Source organism: Formica exsecta, unplaced genomic scaffold (genome assembly GCF_003651465.1).
Source record: "Formica exsecta isolate Colony F162 unplaced genomic scaffold, ASM365146v1 scaffold62, whole genome shotgun sequence".
NCBI classification, from domain to species: Eukaryota; Metazoa; Arthropoda; class Insecta; order Hymenoptera; family Formicidae; genus Formica; species Formica exsecta.
This window is the reverse complement of record NW_021853381.1, coordinates 822,811-846,818: the sequence shown is the minus strand read 5'-3', so window position 1 is coordinate 846,818 and position 24,008 is coordinate 822,811. Positions and strand designations below refer to the sequence as shown.

Here is a 24,008-nt window from a genome sequence, read left to right as displayed (position 1 = left end):
TTTTCTATCTTTTTCTCACGTCGAATAAAAGGATGAAAGAAAGTTACTGCTTTTTGCATTTTCCGATCATAAAAGCGAGGTAATCGTTAAAGCGGTTTTAATGTCTTCGTGGTTTTCATGAACATGCCTGCAGTTCTATGCAAAATTTTCAGAATAAATTAGAAATTGATGCAAATCCTGCAGAGTTCGATTCGGTTTTAAAAACGTGCTTTTCCATATAAATAAAGCATCTTATATCATACAGAAATCTGCATTATTTTTATAAATTATTCTGAAAATAAATTTTTATAATTTTATTTCAAAAAAAGAACGCGCGCGAAGAAGAATCTTAGCTATATATAACGATTCCGACTCTTTAGTTTGTTGCATTTTAATTGTATTATTTTATTAATTTCTCACCGAAATGTTTTATTCATGCGCATGCAAAGAAATCAAATTAGTTTATTCCCAATCACCGACCTTTTAATTAAATTCAAGTTCGAGATTCTTCACCGACTAAGGTTTTCGAATTTCTGCTGAAAAACAGCCAAAGGTTTCTATTCTATCTACACTTCTTTTAGGAATATCACTCATAGGAGTCATCCTCACGTCACCGTATTATCTCACTTAGGACAAAGCGACATTCGCATTTAAGAGATTCAAGAGCGTCCTGGTGAATATCCGTCTTAATAGACGAGCGTCACTTTTTATGAGTTTCTCATCGCACATTTCTTCCGGAGATACAGGGTGTCTCATTTTAAAAGATCCACACAAATATTTCAGAAACTTTTCGTTATCTTAAAAAATATTTCAAATAAAAGTTGCAGTATTTCAAGGGGGACATAAATTGATGTTATAGTAATGTTTGTAAATGACAGTTTTCAAGGTTATTTCAAGGCCTTTATTTTTTTTTTTTTTATGGAAACCCTTATTTTTTATCACATATTCTTATAATCCTTCTTGAGATCTTTTTAAAACACTATAATAAAGTATTTTTTCATTAAGTATTTTTCGAATTATTTTATATCTTAATATGACATACTTTGATATAAAATTTAAAATATCTCATAAAATATTTTGTTTTTGATAATCTTACGTGATACTTATGTACAGAATAATGAGATGAATGAATTGATGTAAAAAAATAAATAATTGTTAAAAAAAAAAATACATTGTAAATAATTACGTACTTTTTCTGAAAAACAATTATTTTCTTTGTACCAATTGATTTATCTCATTATTCTATACATAAAAGTATTACGGTAAAATTGAAAATTAAATATTTTACGAGATATTTCATATTTTATATCAAAATATGTCAGATGTCCCCCTTGAAGTACTGCAACTTTTATTTGAAACATTTTTTAAGATAACGCAAAGTTTCTGAGATATTTGTATGGATCTTTTAAAAAGGAACACTCTGTATAAAAAATATTTTAGAAATTTCTTGTTGATTGAACTTGGATTAAATATATTAAATTTGTTTTATAACAAATCCTTTTGCGCTTGTGTGTTTCTAAAAAACAGTTTATTTATCGAATGCGACAAAATATATATTTTCTGGATATATAAATCAATATATGTAAACGATATGATATGAGATGTTGCTGCTAGAAAAATGAGCGCGAGTAATGTAGAATGCGGAGCCACAAAAGGAGTATCGATTTCTCTCTCTTTTGTCGGACCGCAAAGTAAATTTGGTAACAACGGGTGGTCGTGAGACTCTCGAAGCGAAACGTGACGTTGCGTGCTTATTGCAACGTCATATTTCTACCGGGAGGGAGTATTTCGCGGAGATCAGGTTCCGGAGTAGGAATTGAATTTCCGCGGAAGGGAAAAGAGTTTTCAGCCATAGAGGATATGAATGTCTTGCGCGCGAGGCATCTTGGATCATCTCGACAAACTCCATATGCATTATGCAGAAACATCCTGTTATTGCGCATGTACACCAACTTATTACGCGCAACGTGGGTTTGTATTGCGTTACGTGCTCTACACGAACAACAATCTATTCATTTCGTCAATTACACATATTACCGAATTATTAGCAATCTAATATTCGTTGATGTTACTTGATAATGTTACTTAATATTAACTTGATTATTTCAAATATAATTCGTAAATTTTCAGAACAAATAATAGTTTCCTCCGTCAAGGATACTTTATCGTAATAATTAATCTTGATATATAAGAATATGATAATATTTGAGAATTAAAGCAAACTAAGCCAATGCATTGTCTGCTGCCGTGTAAAACTAACAAGAGTAATTTATTAGGATGAATTAAACGCACTAATTTACGCTTCTGGGATCGTTCGCTTCTAAGCTGCGACGATCCATTAACACTGCACGGCGCGCGTAATTTGTATTCGCCTAACTATCGGGCTAAGCGACGAGGAGAACGGATGTTCTTCAAGCGGATACTCCGAGCGCGCAGACGGGGGAAGATACGCAAGGGTTCGATCAGGGTCAGGAGCCAAGGTAAACACATTAGGGATACAACATCCCAGTATAGGAGACACTTGCCGCCGATGGGGAAACTCCGCGCGTATGGCCGACTACAACGGAAATTCGAACGTCTCGCGGATCGCCGGAGATGAAAAAAGTCGTGCCGAGTCGATATATACCCTGAAAACTAATCTCCTGCGCTCGGATCTTGTTTCCCCCGATCGTCGTTTCCACTCGTTTACCCCTTCGTCGATAACGTGCACACATGCTTCTTTGCCAGCGGATCGTGGTCTATGGTATTTACGCGCGTTTCAGATACTCGGCCCACCCTTCGTTTAACTTTGCCAATTCTGTCGCGGATTTGTGATTCCTCGAATGTGTCTTTTACTTCGCGATACTTTGCCAAGAGATTTAGTGTTTTATTTGTCGTAATGTAATGATGATACTAACGTAATATTTTTTTATGTCCGCCTTAAAGACGATATGCGATCGCGATAAAAGTCGGCTCAAGATTTTATATTTCATGTAATACAGAAAAAAACATTGAAAGAAATAAGATACACGCATATACAAAATACACATGTCAGGATACGCACATATATTAAAATATACGACACATAAAATTGTAAATAGATTTCGGTTGAATTTTTTCGCGAGCTACAAATCGTCCAAAGTGAGCTGGTTTTATTCTCGTAAGAGATTTTATTGAACATATTTCTGATTGAGAAATTCAATATCCTCGTAGAAAATATTATATATATTTCTCATAAAATTCTGTGCGTTTTTTAGAAAATTTTTTTTAGTTTTTTTTTTTTTTTTTTTTTTTTTGATAAACATAACACTTGTGAGAATTAAATATAATAATATCACAGAAGACGTTAAAAAAATATGTTATTCTATATTAACGCGCATTCCTATATTAGCGATATGAATAAGTAATCGCGCGTGCGTTACAAAAACGTAGTTCCTCGGAATGATCATAAAAAGGCAGTGTCATAAAAAATGTAATGCTTCTACTAGGCTTTCGTCATAAAAAACACACGTCTAGGACTTAGTTTTTATCGGTGACGGTAGTAACCCTTATTCCTATGAGACAAACGATCACCTTGGGAGTACCGTCCGGGAATCACACGATAGCTCTCGTCTTATTTTTCGCTTTTCCAGCATGAAGTCAATCTAATGAAAGAGCTAAAAGCGGATGAGAAATCGGAAATTAAATATATAAGAGTTCTATAGAAGCCTTCTCTCTCTCTCTCTCTCTCTCTTTCTCTTTTTTCTGTAGACTTGAAGTAATCAACCCGATTCAATTTTGAGATGCATATATCGATATATACGTGATGGACGGCGAAGTTGATGGACATACAATATTTACCTCCGACGTTTGCTCATTAAAGCTCTCTCGCGGCATTTACATCCAATTATTCGGTTATGGTCATGCACCAACGCAATTAAAATATAATAGATAACATTATTATAAAGATGAAATTTTATGCAGAAGCGTGTGTGTGTATCATCCTTCGCGTATAGAGAATCGCGACTTTACGGATATAATATTGAATATATGTAAAAATATCGATTATTCTTTTTTCTAATCATGGGGATAATTGTTCGAAAGATGCTTTCAATGACGGTTCGCGTGCGCAAAATTAGTACGAATTACTAGCGTTGCATACGCAGTTACGTACAAAACGATCGTTTCTGTTCAAGTGACACCGCGACGTGGCTTCAACAGCTGGACTGATCATGTACGCTAATTATGTACTTGTCCGTCACTCGTCTATCGACGAATCACTACGAAACGAGAGGATTGTGAGATACAGCTGGAAGGGCAGCGCGCGATTTGTCGCGTATCGAAATGCCGATTTGCGATCAATAAATTAGCGCGAGCGGCTCGTTTACAAGCTTTCAAAGCGCTGCTCCTCCCGCGTCGAGTATGCACTTTGATGTATCGCGCTTGCTTTTGTGACGGAGAAGTTCAATCCGCACTCATTGCCCTTCCGACAGAAAGTTTGTTTATTTCGCTATTTGCGATTCTCTTGGACATTCAAATATCATTATTGTGACGATTATCCGGGAACGATAGTAGGAATACTATACGCTCAAGCGCCATCATCTCTGTGCAACCTTTGTGTAGTCTATAATATAAAGGATTTAATTATTGAACGATAACGAAAAAGGGAATGCAATATCTAGGATCACTCGATGTACGTGTACTGTAACAATGAGATAAAATGATTGTAGTATATTCAGTGATAAACTTTGATCTTGGATGAAGTTTGAAACGATAAAAGGTGGCAAAGTTTATTGACATATAATAACGTCTGTGTCTGTGATATTTAAAATATGTTTTGATTTTGATAACGTAAAATAAAGAGATAAATCAAGAGAGAACGGGAAGAAAAGAATAATTGTTATGTATATGTTTCGTGTTAATATTTAGCATGTTTAATATTAATTATAGTTAATTGAAGGTAAGATATATATTTGTATATGTTGTGTGACAAATTATCGCGATGATTAATTTTTGCCAAGCAATATATTGTAAAGTTGAAAATTTAAGAGAAAGCGATAAAATCATGATGGCCGTTAGTCTTTACGGACAACAACGTTGTGATTTATGGCCCTCGGTATCGCCACGGGATCGATCTTGAATAAAAGAGAACGCCTTATGAAAAATATCTCGGCGTAATATGTAGTAATCGATATGCGCGAGTCAATTCTCTTTAGCAAAAATTTTTAGCTTTAATCTTATATACGCAGAAGAAATAATATTACATTCGATATCGAAAGATTAATTGAGACACAATTAATTAAGGATTAATTAATTATCGCGCAAACGATATGCAGTAAATTTAATAAAATATTATATCAAATAATAGGCAAACTATTTATTTTTATTTCGAGACATTATAATCAAGTTATGATACGTTTGTGATACTAATTAATAAATAGAGTGGAAAATTATACTTAAATTCCGGATTTATTTATCGAGTTCTAAAACTGAGAGATAAGCATGTAAACTACGCAAGTAAATAGCTTCGTTTAAGTCGTCTTTTTGAAAGAAACCCTGCGTGCAAAAACACGTAAGATAAATACGTTTCATCCAGTGGGAAACCGATTTGCGAGTTGATGAATATCGGCCTTGGGAGTAATTAAAGTTTGCTGCTTTGTGTTCAGCGTTTATCGTGGACGAATGTAATTGGCCTATCAAAGGAAAAGAAATTAACTCCGGCAGGATACGTACGTATACATTCATTACAGTGTAAGAAACGTATTTCTCTCGGCTATTTAACTTAAAGAGAGAGAGAGAGAGAGAGCGTAACAAGAAATGAATTACGCATAAATGCAATTAAAAATATGATTATAACAAAATGGGATGAGGTTTGTTATGGTTGGCAGCCAAAAAGTGTCGCAGAATCATATCTTTGCATATCGCCAACATATCGTGTATATTTTTATAATAATATGCAACGAAAAGATGATACATTATTAATTATTATTTTAATTTTATTGTTCTATTGTTGATTGCAAGTTGTAATACATAGCGATGGCACACTGTGTGTACGTTTTACGTAATCGAATCCGATTATTTGAAGCACGAATATTTGACCTGACCTACACGTTCACGTGGACATGGATAAAATAGAAATTGCGTGTAATCATACTTTACCGGCACTCTCCGCGGAGATCCTTCTTACCCTCCATCTTATCACACGACAGGGCAACTGTTATCGATTTATGGTGACACTAGGTATATATCAGAGGTGGAAATATCGGTGGCAATGCCACTCGACAATCGTATCCTGATCTATCGGGTGAGATTGGTCGAAAAAAAAGAAAAGAAAGTATCGCGCGTTACGAGAGCACTCGCGATGCAAAGCGGAAGCGCGAGAGGAGTCAGATAGATAAACAAATCGATAGACAGATAGATACATGGACAGACATATAAATAGACGGACACATATAGATAGAATAGTATCTATATATATATGTGGAGAGAGAGAGAGAGAGAGGCTCATGTATCCGCGTGAACCATACCGTTACCGTCGACGGTGGTGATGCGTGGTGCACGGGGATGCGCGCGCGCGCGTGCGCGCGCGTGTGTGTGTATATGTGTGCGTGTGTGGGTGACCTAATTTTTGCAAAACAGCCGGGGCTGCGGATCCGCCGCCGGTCCGCGGACTACTAGTAGCGGCGCTGGTGGTAGTCGTGGTGGTAGTCGGTAGCACAGGATGCCCGCTTTCCCCTCCACGCTACTGTCCATCGCAGTTCAGGCACACGGAAAATCCGCGTCGCTTTTCCGGATGCTACGGCACTGTGCCGCGGCGTCGCCGCCGGTGAGAGAGAGAACCCTTTCGTCAGTTGGGTCTCGGCCGCCGTCAACGTCAATACGACGAGGGCGCACGAGAGTAACATCGTCGCCTCGGCTCCGGTTAGCGCCGAGGTCGCACACACTCGGCGTTCGTCGACGGGAGGAACGCGAGGAACCTGGCCATTCGGCGCTACGTGTGTATCTTTTCCCCGATCGTATCTTGCCGATATTTTCTTATCATTTTCATTTTTTTTTCCGACGTACACTCCATCTGATCTCTTTGTCTTCTCTCTTTCTCTCTTCTCTCTCTCTCTCTCATCTTTTTTCTCTCTTTCTCCTCCTTTCTCTCTATCTTCCTTCATGCTCTTCGATACCTTCGCGTCCCGATATCAGTCGACCGGTGCAACGGTACTGCGTTTATGTGCATCGTGAGTGGCACCGATAGTGGATAATGAGAGATAGTGGAGGACCCATCAATCGGGTGTGATCGGGTAAAAGGCTAGAATTGCGTGCTCGATGCAGTGTATGCAACCGGCGAGGGTACGGCCGGTGGTTGCTGTTTCTTACGATCCTCATGGGAGTGCCCGCGAGTTCTGTCTCCGAGTGCGACGGCGGCGGCGAACACGCCGGATGTGAATAATAGAAGAGAGAGAATGCTCGACGTTATTAGGTAGTATCGACGCTACTCGCTTGCCCGCCGGGAGGGAGAGATGGATGCACGGCGTTTATCGAGGCTCGCAACATTTGTTTATACATCGTCACTTTTTGTGCAAATTCACGTGCCATTGTTGTAACAACTCGTATGTACGCTATCGCGAATTTTCGAGCGGACAATTAGATTTTTCGCTTTGTGATAATTGATTGGGAAAATTTTCGCCCGTTTTTTTCGTTCGACTAGCACGAGGGAGAATTTAATTACGCAAATCTATATCGCTCGCGTTTGCTTTTGAAAGAAAGAACAAAAGGAATGCGCGGAGGAACGTGTGGGAGGTTCTCCTTCTTTTTTTTTTTTTTTTTTTTTTTGGATACTGTTGTGTGCGTTATAAGCTCGATGAATAACTTTTCTGGTTCACCTGATGAAAGAATGTTGATTTTTCGTTTTTGCAAAATTATCTCTATCTCTTTTGTAATCTTTGTGCATTATCATGTGAACGTTAGAGCAATTAAACATTTTCCCGCGTCTGTGATAAGTGGCACGAGAACGCGCTGCGATATTTGACTTTTTCCCGAACAATGAAGAGGAATTGAATCAAACAACGAGCTGATTTATTGGTCGTTTGATTTCAAAGAGAGTACAAAAGAACGAGAAAGAATGAGATTAAATCTTATTTGTTTTTAAATTCCCGTTTTTAAATTCTCGAATGATAAACTATGTTTTATCCTTAATGTATCTCAAATCAAAGACTTTTTATCATTTCTTGATTGAAAATGTGTAGAAATACACATTTAGCGGTGTTTATTTTTTTATTTAGTTATGGATTTTTTTTATTTGATTGTCAATCAATATCTCTTTCCATTTCTCGATATTACGAAATAAATGATAATTAATATATTTAAAATTTTTTTTTAAATTCTGTTTTTTTTTTAAATTTGTACGGTGCAAAATATTTAACGAAAAAGACATTGATCGCATTTCGAAATCGATTTTTCTTACTTTATGCATGACATGAGATTTCATTTAGAGAAAAAGCGGGACACCCTTGGAAATCTATTCAAAGATTTATTTGGAGAATCAATTACTCTCTAATGGACATTGTGGTGACCTTGTTAACGGAACTGTGAATCCTTTAGCAATTTTTTTAATTTAGTAAAAGAAATTACTCGCATAACAATTCTTAAGATACAACAGAAAAAGTGCTGTAATAGCCTTCGTGCTTGAAAAGTCAGATAAATGGTCGGTCGTATCCTTTTTCACAATAATTTTTCATACGCGTCCCGAGTTTTTCATTTCGAAGCGAAATTAACGGGACGCACGCTGTTGCATTACCGTAACTTTCAAGCAATAAACAAATTTATTTTGCAAATACGCTTTCTCTTGAAACGCAGATGACACGCTGAAATATTATCACTCGCTTTTATATATTGCCGAACATATTTTACGTAAAACTATTGGTAAATTTTTGAACGTTGTACATTCCTTTTTTAACACCAAGTTTTGCGCGTTTATATCGACATTCAGAATAATTAAAAACGAGGAATTTGAAAGACAATGCTAGAATATTTTTAATGAATTATTTGCATTAATTAAATTATTGAAATACGATATATTTATTATTATAACGAAACCGCTATTATGACTATAAAATCATAAAGATGTGATTGACAATCAATTGCCACGAGACCCGCAATTATAAATTATGATATAAACTCGATTTTCTCTCCTATCGATTTTCTCATCTAGCAGTTCGTCCTCACTCCCGATATACGATGGACAAGTTTTCTTACGTGTTGTCACTCTTGAACTTTTTACGAAAGCACCGGAAACATTTTCAACTTTTTCGTGGAACCATTATCTTTCCATTCGCTGAAACACACTCGCAATATGATAACGTCGCGAGTAGATGAATTATTTCTGGATTCGCAAAACTTTTATATTCTATTATAATCTAAAGTTTTTAACTGATTGTAACAATAAAGAATTAAACACACGGGCGTATCTACTTTATTCGGTTTTTATTCGGTATTTAAGTGTTCAGAAGTGCGACAGCGCGTCTATAATTTTGTTGTGTTAAATATCATATATATAATCGTTCCATTATAATTAATAATTTAAACGGATAAAAGCTGTTGTTTTTGCTCATTTAAAATTTTCATAAGCACATAATTGTGTCTTTTTCTTGCGCGTTTTTTTTTTTTTCCCTATATTTCTCCTTCTCTTTCTATTAAATTTATTCAAGTTTATTCATCTACTCTATCATCCTTAGAGTGTTCTTTGTCGCCTGTCTGCGAAACAAGAATGCCGCTTTTCCACGCATCCGTGTATGCATCATGTTTCTGTTCTACCGCGGTGAGATTTGCGACTCGATTGTCTGCGAAATTGAATATTCTTCTCACTTCAGTAGCATAATAGGTGTTTCGCCATAGAAATCTTATCCAACGCGAGAAACGTATACAAATAGGTACGACGTGCATTTTAAAATGTGGGGGATTGGAATTACGAAATTTTTGTATCTAAAAGGGAGATATATATGCAAATGTTATTAATAATAATTAACACATAACAAATTGAAATATACAAATAAAATCGCACACAGCCTGCGGCAGCGTATAACGATGACAGAATTCTATCAATTTTTAATTTTGCGAAGGACGGCTATTGTTACTTGTACTTTTACATAGAATGTACGATATCGACAGGCTGCAAATGAAACAGTCGCAAGTGAAACAAACGTACGTACGTACGTTCGATCACGTCCGTCAAGCCTGCGGATGCAGCGAGATGATAGAGGCCGGATCTCGCCGAGCGCACCTGTTGTAAAATTGCAACGTGCGTGCAGTCGTTATTGCGCAAGTTTCGCCGGGATCTGGAGAAGTTATACATTTAATCATGTTTTATTTTCCTTTTTATAAAACTCCACGAACAGAGTTTCAATCCGTGCGCTTTCCGAGTTGGAAATATTTCTCGTATGATTTTGTTTCGTGACTCGGAATGGTTAAATTTTTGAGCACACGAAAATTAATATGGATTCTTTTCGTGATACTACCGGACGGATGTGCGTGCGGCATAAGTATACCGATTCGAGTGTTCCAGTGACATGAATCACTTGTAATATAACATCGTATATTTTAAATCCGTATTTTTTCGAGTCTTTTATGGTCGAGAAAAGTCGTCAAAATTCTAACGATATTATAGAACTGATGCGTTGTAATAAAATTCCTTTAATTATTGTAAATTATTGCCGAGAAACTCATTTTTATTAAACATCTGCACATAAGCATTTAAAACGGACGATTTTTTATCATAATTACAACAATGGCACGCAATATAATTTCGGCTATTAGCTTGATTAAAGAGATTTTTAAAGCTAGGATAAACATCATACATTCGAAATGTATTATTTTCTGCTAGTAATCATAGACGACTATATATATATATATTGTCACATATTGAAATATCTATTATTTTAATAGAGTTTATACATTAAATCGCTTGCAAATCGTTCGACTGACATTAAACTTCTAGAGCATGAACTTTTTAACCGGTACACGCTTGGAACGATATTTAGCGATGGTTATCTTAAAGACACAAGTCCACTTATCGGCAATCCAAGCTTGATACAATTTTTATTTGGTCGTAATCAAATTTTTAAAACCCATCGTGATTTATTTCTCAAACTCGCCGAACGGAAACGCGTCACCGAGAGATTCGATAATAGTTACAAACGTATCAGAAATATAACCTGTATAAGAGAGGAAAACGCTGTTGTCGACAGATAAATGTCAATTTAAAGCTTGGGGAGACGAGACAAGAAGGATGGTCTTGTTCGCAAACACCGGCTGCAATAAATGCATCCTTGTTAGTCGAAACAAGTGTCACGCAACGCCACATAGTTGCGTCTACGTCGCCGCGATTATTCTTGAAAGGATAAACGTAAAGCTTAACAAGCTGTTAAATTCAATTTACATTTCCGAGCAGTTGTGTAGTTTATTTGGCCCATTTAATAGTTACATAATATTATACAATAATAAATATATATTTAATGCGCGCGCGTGCAGTGATAATAGTCTCATTTAATTTAATCAATATTTTTAATAAACATTATTCTTTTTTCTATTCTGTTTTAATTGTATATCGCGCACAATAATTTTTCTTCGAATATTTTGGATTTCTGATTGTTTAAATTAGAAATGATTATGCTCGTGAAAGTTGGATGATTGAATTTAAACGTTCGAATGGTGTTAACCGAAAGGAAAATATAAATGTTTATCTGAAAAACATTAATCCGATTAAATTTGAAAGGTCGACTTCGAAAATATTTGCGATATCGACACTTTTGTTACCGCACAATCCGAGCGCATACTATTAATAATCCGTATATTGATTTACCTGAATCTATTCATAAGCGTTGATAACCTATCCTGCCACGCATATAGTTCGCCTCAATATTACGTGTTATCCGCGATCGTTTACCCATTATTGAAAAATTCTCTTCAGTCGATTCTCTAAATAGGTTCGCATAATCAACCGCGTCGTGTTATTTTAGAATTCTATTACTTTGCGCGTTCAGCGATATATTTTATTTTATATTTTTTTTTGCATAAATTTTAATTATTTAGATTTAGATTACCTTAGTTCTCTTATCACATGAATTGTTTTTTTTTTCGACTTTTTTACTGGGTATTAGAATTATCTTAATTTTTTTAATATATTTTATTATTTATTTAATTTCAATTTTTTAAATTCCCTGATAGTATTTTTGGTAAAATTGTAAAGAGTTTGCTATATAATAGTTTATAAAATTACATAAGGGATAAGAAAATAAATGAAAGATATAATTGAAAGAAAAAGAGCTCTAATTTAGCAGTTTTGGTAATACAATACATGATCTTGCTTGAAGTATCAACAAAGCGATTACAGATATTCAAGATGCTAGTGCTGGCGATTCAAGATTTCTGTAGATGAACTTGGCATAATGGTCGTAAACGTACCGTGCATGCGCATTGGCGCGTCGATAATTGGTAACAATAGATTCATTTGTAATACATTGATGCTGTGGAAACGAGAAAGCAACATGTGAAAGAAAATATTCTGCTTATTTATTCTTTTATTCTCTTCATTAATACCGTAAAATATTACTTCATAGCATTGTCTGATTAAATTAAATATTTTTTGAATTTTTTTGTTTGGAAAGTTTAATGAAGTATTTAATATTATTGTTACGCGTACAATTATTATTTGATGAAATTATTTCTATTTATGCATGTGAAAATTGAAAGTAGGTCGCAATATCTAAAATTATTTATTTGTGTTACGCCTTTTTTTTTGCTACGAGTTTTTATAGCAAGTAAAATAATAGTTCATCAACGTTTTGTTTCAAAACGCGTGATTTGTGATGAATTGAAGAAATATAGAAATGAAAACCAAATACAGTATATTTTGATCACTTTCAGGATACATACGTGCATTTTGTAGCTTGCGGTCCTTTGTACGAGATATAATGATTTATGTTCAATTATTTCTCGCCAAATAAACGTTAATGTAAATATATATCGCGGCTTACTCGCATTCTCTCCCGAACTATTGTTATCGGATTCTGTTATTGCATTATATTTCATACGCAAAACACAACAAACACATTTCAATCTGTATAATATTTCATATAAGTTTTTTAAATATCCTGATTTAATCTTAATTTATATATACAATTTATCAAACAAAATATTTTCCCGTAAATTTAAGGCATTTATTATATCATTAAAAATGTATATTTTTCGAATCATCTATTGCAACGATTATTTATATCGGCACACGAGAAAATATAATTATCAGAGCATATTTTATGAAACACAACGAATTTCCAACGTTATCGTGGCAATCTTAATTTAAACGGATCGACTGCGAGTTTCAAGTTTGTCTATCTTCTAGGCAATTTTATAACTTAATGGTTTAGTAAAAATTCTGGTAGATTGCGGGAAAATCACAATTCTCGACTTAGAGATGTTGACGTCTCGTACTTGATTACAGTAAGCGTCTAAAAGCTCGCTTATTTTTTTCTTGCTCAGAAATACTGGAAAGACGCAAGAATAAATTGCGCAAGAAATTTGCGTTCAAATTTTATGAACTTGCTGAGATTTTTTTCATAAAATGTAATATTAGCGGAAATAAAATAATAACAGAGATGGAATAAAAAAGCAAAATGGAAATAATAAATTATTTTAATCATCTTTTCCAATTATTTTTAATGATACAAAATAATGATTGCTTATCTTATTAATATTAATTAAAAAATATATATATTAATAAATTTGGCATAGTTGAGTTAAAGCCGAGATCTTTATAGTTCACACTTCAATTAAATAGAGTGCACGGAATATTTCAGACTGTATATTAAATTAAATTAATTTAATGAAGCGCAAAGCCAATTAACAATTTCAATTTCCGTTACTCGATGAAATTGCGATTGTTTTGCAACTTTGCAATTTAGACGGGATGTTTATTATTTCGTCGGTGTCAGCCATTTCTGTATTTCTGCTGCTCGATGCAGCTGCGTGGTAGCGATATATTCTCGGGAGGGGAATATAATTTACAATTTCTGAAGATGCTTTTATCTCTAGTATTCCGCGATTAAAGCTTTATAATCGTTGACTATCAACATTTCCGATATTATCGATTTTCTTCTTAATTCTTTTTTTCATTTGCTATTTATTTTTATTATATATTACAGAGTTGCATAGTAGATATTTATTACATAAGTATAAAAAGTTGTATAATTAAATAGTAGTCGATGTCTAATTAAAAATTTTATCAGATATTTCGGTGATTTTTTTTTTAAATAATACATTAAGAAATATAGAATGAATGATTTTAATTTATTATTAAGTACCTACACTTGCATTTATATATCTGATGACATTAATATGTGATTATATTTGAGTCACATACTGATTAAGCGTGAAATTATATTGCAATTGCGGCTGGGGGAGTTACAGCGGGAGTTTCAAGGATATTTTGCATGATTATAATTCCCGAGCCTTAAATTACTAATGCCCTTCATTTGCTGTGTTCGTTATATATGCAACATATTCCATTTAGATCTTTTGTTCGATCTAATCCGTCTACAGCCGTTTTACAAATTCCATTACTTCAAGTTAAAGTACTCTGTGTACAGGATTTATAGCTGAGAGAAAATGTGCAACGACATTAAAACGCATTGCTTGTAGCGATCGATCTCATTCATTTAACATACATGTGTAAAGTAAAGCTCAATAGTATAAATCGCACGACGAGATGCGCACTTCTTTTAACGCTTATTTTTTATCGGAATTATCAAAACTCATCAATTTAACAATTATAAAAATGTTGTATATGATAAAATTTTTAATTGGGCATCGACTACTATTAAATTATACAAATAAAAGCCGTCAAAAATAATGTCAGATTTTTCTTTACACGCAATGAGAATATTAAAATGAAAAAATTGCTTATTTTATTGTTCTTACCTTTTAAAATGAAAAACATACGTAATCGATATTTTTATCGTCACGCCGAAATAATCTCGTGATCTTTATTATTGTGCCCGCGACCGCTATTATAGAGCATAAATATCATGCGACCGGCGATTAAAAATAACGTCGACATAAATACGCGCATGTTGTTCATCGATTCGTCAGCGAATTCATCGAACGCATTTCTCGCCAGGTATGAAACACCATAGATGCGCCACTATTCGAGAAACGCAATTGGGTCTTGTGTTGCGTGCTCGTCTTTTCGTTTTGCATAGCCTTCTCAAGGGAGTCACAGCCTTAACCTTTGCATTTAATTTACGACCTAGTGTATCCTGACTAAAGAAAATCCTTGATAAAGTATCATTATTGAGATTAAGTGCACGCGCGTGCGATGCAACCTCTTAATTATAACGATCTTCTGATTGCGCGCGGAAAATTTAAACGATAACGGTGGCCTATCTTAAAATCGAACAACACAAAAGAAAGTGTGAATTAATATCTTAATACATTTAACATTAATTTTCTTTTCTTTTAATTGCTATTCTAATATAAATATTGCGACAGTGGACGAAAAAAATTAATATCTCAACGTAAATATTTTCAATATGTGGCATATATATTATATGTTGATCTTGTTAAAAAAACATACGCGAAATGTATATATAATTTTTATATAACGTTTGTTTTTGCATATCTCTCGCGTGCATCTCTCTCTTCCCGATTATATCAAAATAACTATTTATATCATTATACAAAATGAGTATTTTCTCCGAACATCTCATAGATCTTATCCGAAATTTTTTACAGAGCGTCGGCCCAATGTATAATAATTCTACGAGACTTATGTATGAACGCATACTTCTCAACGATCGACAATCAATTTCGTGTTCTGTCCTGTATCATCGCACCAAGAGCTTCATATTCTTCGTTACCGGAAATCATCTAACACGTTAAATTGCATTCAGCTGAGCTTCATCCTCGTACAAAGTAAAGAGATATTTTCTAGAATTCGTAAAATGAAATGCATAATTTGATGTATGTGTAATTACAAAGGTGAAAGCGTGTAAATGTATCGCGAATGCATGTGTAATCGAATAACGTTATCCGGACGAGTGCAAATTAAACTCTTATTCGTGTCAGCTGATCGTGATGCGTGATTGAGCGCAAAAGTCGACAATAACAAAATTTCGTTCTCTCGCCAACTTTTTTCGCACTGATTCTGGTTCGGGTTATCGTACAAATATCAAAATGGAAAATCTGTGCATAAAAGTGCATTTGATCCGACAGTTACGTGACGCAGAAAATTACTCGTGTTTGTTGACTGTGGATAGAAACTACTAAAATCTTTTGCGATGCATCGTGTGTTTTTAGCCACCTGAGAAATGTGGGTAGGAACGATTTAACGAGAGTGATTAGAACTTATCGATGTTACGTTAACCGAAAGAGCAATGTGGTAATGAAGAATTCGAAATAAATATTGACACTGTAAATAAACTGCTCTAATTGATTTTATAATTTAATGTTTACTATATGAAAAATTGATTGAAAGAATTTCTGACGATTCCGACTTCGCGATTCGCTATATCAAAACTATTTTGCATGATAACATCTGTTCGATACGATATAAAGAAACTACGATCACGCTGATTGAAATACAGATATAAAGAAGCAAATTGTCGGTGTGATCGTATAGCTAGCATAATTTTATATATCATTATTATACACAAGAAGGAAAATACAATCGATAATAATACAGTAGATTCAACAAGTAATAATAGATAAAAATAGATTCTAAAAATTCATGAAGAGAAAAATGACTTAACGATGAGGGAATCTCTATATGAAAATGTGGTCAGCATTATCTAAATTATATTACAAAGAGTTTGCGGAAGAATATGCAAATGCTTAGTTGCTAGCTTAGCTGCAATTTTTCGTCTTAGAGTTTACCAAGTCGTGTTAAGTATCCGACGAGTACGAGACAAATTAAGAGCGACGAGAGAACTTGTTAGGTTAGACATGCTCAGTTTATACCTCGTTATACTTGGAGTTACTTTGGACCTAAAATAGACGAGTGGAAGTGTGCGTGAATGTCGTGGAGATGAGGAAATAAGGAAATAAAGACGTAAAAATTCGTGCGCGAGAACAGCATTATTAGTTTTGACTTTCTTATACGGAGGATATAAATACGAGAGGAATCTAAAATTATTCTATAGTATTTGGGATATTTAGTGAAGGTATTAAAAATATATGAAGCCAAATTTTCGTGAGACTAATGCACTAATAAAAAGGACCGATCTTTGTAAGACGCGATAATATTAATTTGACGACACAGATTAAACACATATCATAAGTGTAAATCAAGAGTGTCAAGAGAGGATGAGGGAATTTATGACATGCGAGGCAAGGATTTGAAAGCAGACATTTTCCATTAATCATTTTCTGGGATAAAGGGCAAAGTTGCTTGTGGTTAGCAGCCTCGGGCAACGTTCAAAATTTCCTTATTTAAGGACTGAGGGGCATAGATGAAAAAGCTGCGGATACATTTAATCATGTGGGCAAGAGGACAGGAAGGCGAAGAGTGACAGAAGATAACAAACAAAGTCAACAGTGACATCAAACAAAGTGTTAAAGCAAAGGGCAACGTGCTGATAATTGTTTCATTAATCTATGTTGCTATTACGAGATGATATACAACAATGAACTCTGTGAAAGGATCAACATCGAGAGCAAAGATAAAATTTGATAAACTGGGATGTTCGTTGAAAAACGGGAGATTTAAAGATTTCTCGATATTTAGAAACAGGGGAGATTTAAAGATTCCTCAATATTTAAGAACACGATTTGTGAATGATCTACATGAATCATGCTGATATAAGAAATAATAAATAACAAATAAATCCTTTAGAAAAAAAGTACAATTTTTCCGGAAGCAATGATGGACGATTTTTTAAGCTTCGTGTTCTTAATTTCTTGAAATAACGGAGTGTGCGACAGGAAAATTGTCATGGTATCTAAAAGGTAAATCTATGTATCAAGACGACCTAAGTATGATGCCAAGCGTAATTTGAATATGAATTTGTTTAATGTGTACAATGTTAAATGTATCATGATGGAAATTTTAATAGCTTTTCGATATTCAGTTGATCCATCGTGTAAATTTGATTGCCAGCATACACAGATAGAGACAATTTCCCGATAATTGCCGAAGTAAACCGTTCTATGAGACAGAAAAAAAAAACTGAAACAAGGAAGAAATTAACATTGTGTATATTTTTCATGTTGAAGTTCTATCACGCAATTGTGGAATATCTGATAATGAGAGACAGAGAGAAATATATGCTTCCTTATTAGCATTATTTTTAACAGATAAAGCGTATGAAAGATATATATTTATGTGAAACTTCGAAAATCATGTACCTTGTGCAAACATTGCAACATATCCTAATCATTGCAAGCGAAACAAGCGAGAATAACCAAAAGCAAAATGTACAACTAAATCCGTTCAAAGAAAAAAAACGAAAGTCTGGCAAGGACAATCTTTTACGTATTTAAATTTATACTGACGTAAGATACACACTTTGCAAAGAGCAAATTGAACATATGAATTTCACCTGACGCATCATGAAAAAATTATGAAGAAAGAAAGAAGATGATGCAACTTGCGATGCATTTCAAGTGTAAACATAAGACAAACGAGGAGTAATTGACTGTTGCGGAAAAATTGTATCAACTATCCGAATTTCGCTCATTGTTTGCACGGATGCTACAAACTTCCGGAGCACTTCAGCAAGTGCATTAGAAGTTATTGTTGTACTCGAGCGACGAATATTATTCACTCGCTTGAATCTGGGAGCTGCGAAACTCCCAGCGAGTACGTCGATCAGCGTCGCGGACACTGCCTCTGCTAGGACAGAACAACCTGGCTGCAGCTGGCCCCCCTAAATGTTTTGACATTGAGTGCGTTAGGGTGCCGAGGTGGGGGGCGCGTGGTCTTGCTGCCTGCCGTGCGCCGGCGGCGGCGGGGGTGGGGGTGGTGTCGCTGTCTCGGGGACCACCCTCGAGGCCAAGAAGAGTTCTGCTCTGCTAAAGCAGTATCAACAGCCCCACCAGCAGCAGAAGGGCCAGCAGCACGAAAGTCATCATACGCAGCAAAAAAATACGCATCAGGAGCAGCAGCAGCAGCCGAAACGTATCTGCGTGGCTCAGATTAAGGAGCGAGCGCCTCTCAGCGATCTCGACGAGGATTTGGACGACGACGACGACGATGATCTCGACGACGAGGAGAAGGAGTGCGAGTTGAGGATATACGAGGAGGAAGATTACGGAAGGGAAAGTGGCACTCAGCACCGGCTTAGCCCGCGGCTGCACGACATCGAGGAGGAGGACGATGAGGAGGGTCGTCACGTCCGAGAGAGGTCAGTTGCTAATCTAGTTTCGAGGGTTTTTTTTTTTTTCGATCTAGTCTGCGCTAAGCGTTTCGGCATTGAGTTTATTATCGTCTCGTCCCGATCATTATTTCTTCATTAAGGATGTTTACGTTGTACGATATTCAGCGTGATTTTCATCGACTATCAAAACCTATTAAAATCACAGTGCATGAATTTATTTAATCGATTTAGGTAAATTTAATAGACATTAAAGTTTAACGAAAATTAGCATTGAGTAGTGCGTTCAAACGTGATTAAAGATAATTTTCGCTCACGTTTAATTTTTACTTATTTGTTTTCTCCGCTAAACGCGTTCGATTATTATCTAATTGGCGCATAATTATTGGTTTATAGATTATTGATTTTTTAACGGTATTTTGTGTCGTTAATTGTTGCATATGTTGTTAATTGTTGTCTCATTATCGCAAATATATCGTGTGATGTAAACAAGACTTTAAGTAGCAATTGTCGATTTAATTAAATATTTTGCTATGAGATAGAATGCGTTAAATTTCGCGATTAATTAATGAGGCTTTTCTCTATGATTGCAATTAACTGTTCGCGGTACGTATATGCGCGTAATTCATGCATTATTATATATGGTTATGTAACATATTAATATTATTAAGTATTTCACGTACTCAATATAACATATTCATCTTGTAAATTCCCGCGGTTAAATTTGTTCGCGTATTTAAACATGGATAATTCTAGAGGGGAAAACTTTTGCGGTATCTATTTACAATCAACTACAAATTGCTTGCATACGGAAAAGGTCTCTCTTTAAGGGGACATACCCGTTTGAAATCTCGAAAAATGAGTACATTTTTTAGATTTTTTTTGCAGAGCAACGACTTGATAAAAATTTTCAATTTTGTTACAGTATTAATACGATATTATTAACCACTTAAACAAAAATTGTCAGTTTAGTTATGTAACATATTAATATTATTAAGTATTTCACGTACTCAATATAACATATTCATCTTGTAAATTCCCGCGGTTAAATTTGTTCGCGTATTTAAACATGGATAATTCTAGAGGGGAAAACTTTTGCGGTATCTATTTACAATCAACTACAAATTGCTTGCATACGGAAAAGGTCTCTCTTTAAGGGGACATACCCGTTTGAAATCTCGAAAAGTGAGTACATTTTCTAGATTTTTTTGCAGAGCAACGACTTGATAAAAATTTTCAATTTTTTTACAGTATTAATACGATATTATTAACCACTTAAACAAAAATTGTCAGTTTAAAAAATTTTTTTTTTTTAAGTTATGGAAATGTTTGCAGAGCTCTTCCAAATTTTAGGTGGCTGCATGGTGTGCTTGGAAACGTTCGTAGATCAGATCCGAAATAAAAAAAAACAAGCTTTTTTTTATTAAACATATTAATAGCTAACTGCTATCCAAGCGTTTTTCCAAAATTTTAAAAAATAAAAAAATTGCGGCGTGTTGAAAAAAAATTTCATTTTTTTTAAAAGTCCATTTTTTTTGTTTATAACAAAAAAATGGGAATCGGACTAAAATTCGTTAGCAGATGCGGAATCTTATTAGGAACTCGCATGCAAAATTTGAAGTCAATCCGTCGAACGTTCGAGTTTTCATGCACACCGTGCATGAAAACAAATCTGCAAAAATATTCGAATAATTTTTTTTAAAAAATTCTTTTTAAGTTGAAAATTTTTATTTAAGTACTTAATAATATTGTATTAATACCGTGAAAAAAAGGTTTTTATCAAATCGTTACGCTGCAAAAAAATCTAGAAAATGTACTCATTTTTCGAAGATTCAAACGGGTATGACCTCTTAAGCATCGCTTTTTTTAATTACTTAATGGACACTTTAAACATATTTTCATAGACTAAGACATCTGTTGTTGCGAAAATTTACACTAGTTGCAGAACAAACTTTCTCGTCTGGGTCACATGTAATAAATGCGGCAGTTTCACTGCCTCAGACTGACACATTTCTCAATATTATGCACTATATTTTAACGTTGCACACACAGCAAATTATCGCGATCAAACTTATGCCCGTTTCACATATCGACGTCGAGGACGAATCACGTTTACTCGTCCGACTTTATGCTATTCACTCAATTTAACGAGAGGCGTTACTGTTGCAGGAGTTTCAATTAGTTTCAGTCTCTGAAAATGTTTGTGGAAGAAAAGAGAAACTTATTAATGCGTCACGAAGGCAATTGCGAGCGTCAGTAAATAAAAAAAAAAAAAAAATACAAATAATTGGACGAGATAAATTTGTCCTATATTTTTGCAGCAGTGTGATATAAAATAATACAATATAATTGCACAACAAAAAAAATATCTTTTTACATATTAGGTAATTCAGAACGCCAATGATAATTTATCTTTATGCAGTAGTTTGTTTCACATATATTGTTCCCATTCTTCTAATTTTAAACAAAATCTGCGGAATCGGGGAAATTTTCTATTAAATATTTGATTAAAAATCTTCGATCTGATCTTCTATTGCTAATACTGAAATGTTCTGCGATACATGCATTGATATACCGATTGATTCAGCTGCTTCAATTGATTTAACGTGATTACGCGGCTATTGTGTTCGCGGAGAATGGCACGCGAAGATTTCGGATCGGACGGCGAAAGATCATCTTCGTGGATGAGAAAATTTAATCTCTGTACCAATCGGCTATTCATACTCTATATCCGATTAAATGTTACAACTAGTTCGCATTGATTGCTTTGCGTTCCTGACGTAATTGCCCGTGGGTAGGCACCGAGACTTGAACGAGCGACCGCTCATCGACCTTCTATATCCAACTTTTCGGACTATTTCCTTTCATCTCTCGCCGCGTCCCCGCGAAAGCTCTTTGACAATGAACATATTTTTAGCTCTCTCGGTCATGCGCGTGCGCGTGCATACAAATATGGTTTGAAAATGAAAATCGAAGGAAGTGGATGAGGAGTCGAGCTGTTTTTCAATTCATTGCGAGAATAGAAAGGACGATGGCAAGCTTTTGAATTAGATTATACTTCACATTGAAATGTTTTATCAATGCGGAGAAATTTGTAAAAAATATTACAAAAAAGTTATAATGGTCTCTCAATTTTTTTAGATAAATTCTATCGATATGTTTTACGATTAAGAATACAAAAAAATATTTTATTTAGAAAATGTATCCAAAGATAATTTATTTAAAAATTAGGAGGAAGGGATATGAAACACGAGAGAAATAATTTCTGCGTTTCGTAATATTTTCTTATCATACGAAATAATCTGTATTGAGGATTAACAATTTTGATGAACACGGAAATTAACGTATCGCGTTAATGCACGATTTAGTAAACGGGAATGAAGGGAGAAGCAAATGGATACATTTTGAAGGACTTTTGGTTTCATTGATTTGCCCGTTGGATATTGTTGAACTGTACTGCAGACTTTTGGGCGTTCGTACGAATGCGTTGCATGAATCAAGAAGTGATACATAAACATTACATATGTATACATATATTCATCTGGGATTTTATTCTGAATTAATATCAGATACGTTAACAAAGTGAAAGAGAGACATCTGACGCGCGATGAAGAAAGAGGAAAATATATATTAATTTTTTTGCTTCATGTTACAAGAATATATGATTATATTATACATGTCATATACTGGATGAGGAAAAAGTATCGGATTGGTAAAATATCTCGAAAACAAGGCATTTGAGAAAAAAATGTTATATACGAAAGTTGTAGGGTTTCAACAAATGCATCAAACAGCGATATCTGTTTGACTTTGCAATTATGAAAGAGATTTCAAAGTCAAGTTTAAAATCCTAAATGGAAACTCACATTTTTATTCGATATTCTTGTAGCTTACCTTAAGAGCTTTTCAAAACGCTATAATGAAGTTCCTTTCCATTAAATATTTTCCGAATTATGAAGCTTGAAAGGTACAGTACTGCCAGCATTAGTATTACCCAAACGTGATTTTTACGTGATCTTAACAATGCTATTTAAGGTCATATTAACATTGCTACTTAATGCGCTACTTAAAACCCTACAACTTTAATTTGAAACATTTTTTTCAAGAATATTTTATTTTTTAGATTTCGCCGTTTGACGCATTTATTGAAACCGTACAACTTTTGTATATAACATTTCTTTCTCATTGTCAGATGCCTTGTTTTCGAGATATTTTACCAGTCCGATACACTTTTTCCTCACCCTGTATATATAACAGTGTCGCGACGTTTGTTTGTACATGTTTTAAGTATTGAAATTTTTCCATAGAACACTCTCTATTTTAGAATCATTAGTTTGAAGCGATATTAATGTCTTTTTGTTATCAGATTTTTTTTTTTACAAGAAATATGAAAGATCAAATCAAAATTATGTGTTATTTGATTATATTGCGACATTATTAATGAAGTATTAAATGTATAAAAATCAATAAAATTTTTTAAAAGTTAATATTATGTGATCGAAGATTCATTTTTTAAGAGAAATTAAATTTACTTTTTGTGCAAATAGAAGAAATTCGAATTAATGCTTTTTAAGTGTAATATAAAAATCAATAAAAATTTTTTTAAGTTAGTATTGTATGATCGAATCCATTTTTTAAGAGAAATTAAAATTACTTTTTATGCAAATAGAAGAAATTCGAATAATAACTTTCATGAAATAACGAAAGAGTATCGGAAGA

At 34.3% G+C, this 24,008-nt stretch overlaps 1 protein-coding gene and 1 long non-coding RNA gene across 2 annotated transcripts in view; one reads left to right on the top strand and one right to left on the bottom strand.

Moving 5' to 3' along the window:
• LOC115242728 (ATP-binding cassette sub-family G member 1-like) overlaps positions 1 to 6,542 on the bottom strand; it is a 61,257-nt gene extending 54,715 nt beyond the window's left edge. The window contains exon 1 of the mRNA XM_029819241.1: positions 6,097 to 6,542. The gene's annotated coding sequence lies outside the window, so the exon portion shown is untranslated. The remainder of the gene's footprint in view (positions 1 to 6,096) is intronic.
• Positions 6,543 to 6,720: 178 nt separating this feature from the next.
• Positions 6,721 to 18,534, top strand: LOC115242727. The gene is made up of 2 exons (XR_003885096.1): positions 6,721 to 7,408; positions 15,712 to 18,534. It is a non-coding gene; the product is annotated as an uncharacterized LOC115242727 (long non-coding RNA).
• Positions 18,535 to 24,008: the final 5,474 nt, after the last annotated feature.